We start from the raw sequence: 6,130 nt of genomic DNA on the forward strand, positions 1-6,130 counted from the left end.
GTAGGTCTAGTTGTGGGTTTTGAACTCGTGAGTGATTATTAGACCTTAATTTTTAATTAAGGATAATTATTTTGTTATCTAGAGGGAGTCTAGATCCGACAGTTCGGGTGCTAGGTTTTCGTGTCATCAGTGTCAGGTGAGTCTCCTCACTTACTCTTACCTGTATGGTAGTTTAGCTGTAATATCATGATCGGCTGGGTCTAGCTTTTATGTCATGTTATGTGATGATATGATAATTGTTTGTGACTGGGGCTGCTGATAGACAACCAGGGGTTGCGGATAACCTTACGAGCATGCTGTTAGCTCACGGGGACTGCTGATAGTCCCAGGATTTCAGATTAGCCATAGTTTTTTTACTTGTGATGTGTTATATGTGGTATCTCGGGGAACTCACTAAGCTTTGTGCTTACAGTTGTTGATTTAAATGTGGCAGGTACTTCGCAGGACCGCGGGACGGCAAAGGTCTGATTGTACATACGTACTGGGAGTTTACTACTGGGACATGATCTTTTATGTACTCTGATAAACATGATACTTGTGGTTTTGGGATGACTTGTACTTGATATTTGGTTGTGAAACTATGTTTTTGGATGTTCTAAAAATGAAAATCTTGGTCTAAAAATTGAGGTGTTACATTTTGGTATCAAAGCCATGGCTTGAGGGATTTGGAGGAACCTCCGGGTGATTCCAAACTCAGACTGAGGGTTTGAAAATTTTTAAGAACTTAACATGAAAGGAAGACTTTTTACAGAAGGAAAAACCTAGAGCCTGAGCCTGTGTCACTAAACTTGATTTGGGGTATTAATAAACGAGCTTCTTAATGAGCTCGAACCAAGCTTAAGCTTATTTAGACTCGTCAGATGAAAAACGAGCCGAGCCGAGTCGAGATTATATAATTCTTCACGAGCTTCATGATTCGAGATTCATACTATAAAGCTCGAATCGAGTCGACCTCGAGCTCAAGCCCCTTATAACATAAACGACTCCGAGTCGAGCTTGGCCAAGCCCAAGCTCAAGCTCAGTGTGGCTCGGCCCGTTTGCACCTCTACTATCAAATAATGTGTAACGCCTATCCCATGTATCATTTAATTCTCTAACTTTTAGGGTTTTGTGCTACGACTCGACGAGTTGGGGAGCTCCAACTCGTCGAGTAGAGATCATTTATGAGGACGCGGAATTTAGATCCTACTCGACAAGTCGGAAGGCCCCGAATCGACGAGTAGGCGCTGTAAAGAAAAACCCTAATTTTCAGGGTTTGCACCCTATGTAAAGGACTTAATCTGCATCCTTTGGCCTCCGTTATCACCTCATTACACAGAGAAGGAAACCCTAGCCATTCTTTGCTACTTCTTTGTTCTTGTGAGGGTAAGAGAGTGTTTTTGGTGCATTTGTGGAAGAAATTTGAAGGTTGGGAAGCTTGGAACGGGAAGGAGCTTTCAGATCCATCATCTACATCGTTTTGGCTTCCATATGAAGGTAACAAGCTGTTACCTTGATCATTCTAGTATTAGATCTCCTTGTTCTTGGATTTAAGGCTATTTTTAGTATATTTGTGGATCATTTCGGGTATTGGGCATGATCTGAAGTTGTAACTTCAGATCTGGACTCCTCTAAGTCCTTAGATTTATAAACTTACTGAAATTATCAAGCTTTGGCCCTTCTCTTTGGCTTGAACCCCTCCATTAGCTTGGTTTTGGCATTTAGGATCTTGCATGCACGTAAAGTTTGCAACTTTGCGTTGAAACCATGCCCTAGGAGGCTAGATCTGCAATTTCAAGCTTTGGAGTAGGTTAAAAACGACTGGACACAAAAAGGACTGTAGGGACTCGAGGAGTTGCTTATCCAACTCGACGAGTCGGGTAGGGTTTACCCGTTTTCGAGATTCTGAGTGATTTCGGTGAAGGATTAGAGTTTTCGATCTACATGAGTTTTCAGACTTCTGGACATTAAGGAACTCGACGAGTTACTTAGGTAACTCGGTGAGTTGATGAGTTACTCAGGTAACTCGGCGAGTTGTTGGATGCACTCGACGAGTTGGGGTCAACATGCACTGTTGACCTTGACTTTGACCAGGGTTGACGTTGAGGGTATTTATGATATTTCGGGATTGTGACAAGTTAATCACATGATGATTATAGGCGGTTGAGTTGGAGCTGTGCGTTGGGACTTATCGGATCATATCTTGTCAGTTCAACATTCACGAGAGGTGAGTCTCCTCACCATACCAATGGGTCTAAGGCACCAAGGCCGACCCATTTTATGATATGTGGTACACTACCTGAAGTTATATTATTAGGCATGATAGTTGGTTATGTGCTAGGGAGTATGCTAGTTGTATATGTGGTATGTTTGTATGGAAGACCATGGAAGAGCCCATGACACCTGGATGTAAGACCATGTGGAGAGCCCATGGCTTTCCTAGTAAAGACCATGGGAGAGCCCACGACACCCGGATGTAAGACCATGTCGAGAGACCATGGCTGTCCTATTAAAGACCATGGGAGAGCCCATGGCACTTAGGTGTAAGACCATGTGGGGAGCCCATGGCATCTTGGAGTAAGACCCTGATGACGAGCCCACGACATCCCTATATGTGTATGCATGGCTTATGTGGTTATGTAGCTTTTTTTATCTAATATAATTATGTGATTATGTGGATTGGGTGGGGTATGCTCTGGGGAACTCACTAAGCATTAGCTTACAGTTTGTGGATTTGTTGCAGGTACATCTGAGCCTAAGGGCAAGGGAAAGGCTTAATGACGCGGCATGCACTCTCTCTCAGGCGTTTTTATGGGACACTCTGATGATTGGAATAATATTTTTATTGTTATGAATTTGAAAACAAATGTATTTGAGATTTTATGGTTTATGGAAGATGTTTTTGACTATTTAAAAATGAAAATTTTCTTTTGAAAATTGGGTCGTTGCATAATGTTTGTCTTCAAAATCATAAATGGTTACATTTAATCTCAAATCATTTTCTTTTCAAAAGTGATTTTTCAAATAAAAAGATTTGTGTCGCTCTCTAAAGCATTTCTTTCTCTTTAGCAATACAATATTTTTCAGAAAAAGGTACCTTTGGTAAATCAGTTTTGTATCACCCAATTTGGGTTTTGTGTATCGATAACTGACATACTCATTGTTTTCATTTAATGAATTTATCCTTATCATTAAATGTGCTATACTTATCACTTCAAAGTAATCTTTTGAATAAAAGATCTAATGATTCCTAATTTTATCCGGTTTATTCGAAACTTAGAAATTTCGCCCCACTCACCTACGTTTTGTCTCACGCTCACAAACGTTTTTTCTGATCTACTTCTCTTCATCTTTGAAACGATTCATATTTTCTTTTCTTACCTAATACAATGGCGATATTAGGAACATCTTTAAAGAACCCCGATACATTTGTTCTTTCAAAACTGTTATACGAACCCGCCTCTTGCAATCTTCAAGTTGTTCTTTATGGCTTTCTTTATGATCCCATATTGGCCCCGTTAATTGAAGCTCTTAAGCATCATCCTATCTTCATTCCATTCACTATCACCACATCCAAAGTTTCATTTTATTATTTGGTGAAATCACATATAACAACATCCGTTGATTGTAAGCATGATCGAGTTCAACTTTAACTGATCAGTGATGAAACTATGTATCTAAACAAGTATATCTTTCGTGAATCAATTGGTCTACATAGGTATATCATTTAACCCCATTACGGAGTAACATCTTTTACAAAGTTTTTTCGTTTGTTACTCATAATTGGTCACAAAATTGCACTCGAAAGCACTAGTAACTTCAAAAAAATCAAAACTCCTAGTTACATGGAACTTTCTCGTCCACTTAATCATCTACTGCCTTATCAGAAAGACTATAGGGACTTATCAGCTCAGTGACACAAAAAAGAAGGAGATTACTCATGCAAGAGTTTGGGCTCTCTTCCTCGAATTACTTTACAATGACTCCAAGATTCCAATCGATGAATCATTGGAGATATTCGAAGCACGACAGATGAAATGATTTCCCGTTCGTGATCAAACTGACTTCGAGGCCACCAAATGTCTCCTTACTGCTATATTGGACCTAGTTCCAAGAGATTTAACAGTTCTTTCCAGACAATTAAAGGACACAAATGAACCTCCACCAGAACATCGTACCCCATCCTCAGCAAGAACATTACAATAAGCCTCCAGGACCGAAGTCAGTTACCCTCCTTTAAAAAGGAAGTCTTTCACCAAGAAGAAGAAATTAGAAAAAAATGTGCAATGAATCAATAATTACCCATCTTACTCCTAAAAGGCGTCTCCTATTGTACACCATGGATTCCTAACAGTCTAGAGGTGATAAAAGACCTTCCGCCATGTCATAGGAACCTAAATCCGACCATTCACCTCCTCAAGGAGAAAGTGTCTCAAAATTAAAAGGGGTTAAGTTTGCTTTCACGACCACATATTCTCAAAAAGGTATTGGGTTTACTTCACCCACTCATCCCCAAAAAGAAAATACTCTAGGTAAGTTACTTTGAATCACTACTAGAATATAGGCCTTTAATGACACGCAACTCATGACAGGCAGTGATTTACGCTACGCAAAAGTGTGTGTCCTAAAAATAATGTCATCTCCCCCAAAATTTGAAGAATTTAGGACATGTATTTTTGCGTGCCCTAAAATTAGTGTTGAAACAGAAAAAAAAATAAAAACACGGAGGGCGGCTTTTATAAATAGTGTTTCATTTGAGCATGTCGCTTTATAATTTTAAAACAAATGCGCGTCCGGACTATTTCTCTTATCTTAAAACTGTAGGGACCATTATCTAGGGCTTTTTCAAGGAGTGCTCTCTGTAACATGGGCTACCTAACCTCACCTCCTGTTGGTGACCTCAGCTCATCTCTTTCCACCAGCGACCTCGGCTCATCTCTTTCTATCGGCGACCTCAACTCATCTCTTTTTATCGGCGACCTCGGGCTCACCCCACCTCACCGAAGACTGCAACGATTTCTCAACTTTACAAGCCCTAGGTACGATTAAGGTATGTTTTAAGTTACAAGCCCTACTTTATCTTTATCTTGACATTTCTCAACAACATTCGTCGAGTTACTCCGTCGACCGCTGTTCTCCACATCTCCAACTTCTTTCCTTCCCATGGTCCGTCAATCAGATCCAATTCGCCAAAGCTCGGGACTCGAATGTGATTTCTTCCCTTCATGTTTTATTTTTCCTTCAGAAGCTATTTAAATAGAATTAGTCAATTAGGATGATGAACAAGAAGATTTTGGTAATGTGGAGGGAAAGACGAATGATATTCAAACAAGACAATCTGGGAATGCAGAGCAGCCATTGCAAGTGCCAGATTCTACAACGTCTCAAGTTGGGAATGATGAAGATTTTGGGAGTTCATCATCAGTTGTCCCTGGTTATATTTCAAGTGAGGATGACGAAAGAGTTATTCTTGAGATTTCAGCATCTATGGTCCGACCATTAAAGGTTTGGCAAGGAACATTTCAGGTAATTTATAATTGTCATTTGACTCATTTACAAATTGCAATATGCTTCAAGAATATATGGTACTTCCTTTGGCTCAAATAAATTGCAACACTTACCTTTTCTGTGGTGTCCCATGACAATGACAGTAGTTTCTTAATTTGTATTTTATTGAAGGGTATTCTAGCTATTTTCTTGGGACGAAATGGATATTTTAGTATTTTACACCTTTCATTCTCAAAATAACTAACTGCACAACTTTTTAATGTGTAGCAGTAAGTTATGAGTTCTCGACCTTTGTCCTATGACCATAAAGTGGATCATCCAAAAATGGAAAAATGAATAAGTAGTTAGTATGGCCTTTGAGTAAATTGTTTGTTTCTGTATTTTCCTTTTCAGACAATGATTGAAATTCCTTACTATTTATAATTAGCCATGAAATAAACATATGATAATTTCATATAGTAAAAAAAGAGAACTTAGGTCTAATTTTCTTTTGGCCATTCAACATGTTCATTTTATGGGTCCTATGATATTCTGTGATAAGAGATAAGATATTATGTGATAAGAGATAACGGATAGAAATGGTATAAACAAACAGAACCTTAGATTGTTAGTTAATATTTGAACTTCTATACTCGACATCTTT

Source organism: Lactuca virosa, chromosome 8 (genome assembly GCF_052849685.1).
Source record: "Lactuca virosa cultivar CGN04683 chromosome 8, Lactuca_virosa_CGN04683_v6, whole genome shotgun sequence".
Taxonomy (NCBI): domain Eukaryota; kingdom Viridiplantae; phylum Streptophyta; class Magnoliopsida; order Asterales; family Asteraceae; genus Lactuca; species Lactuca virosa.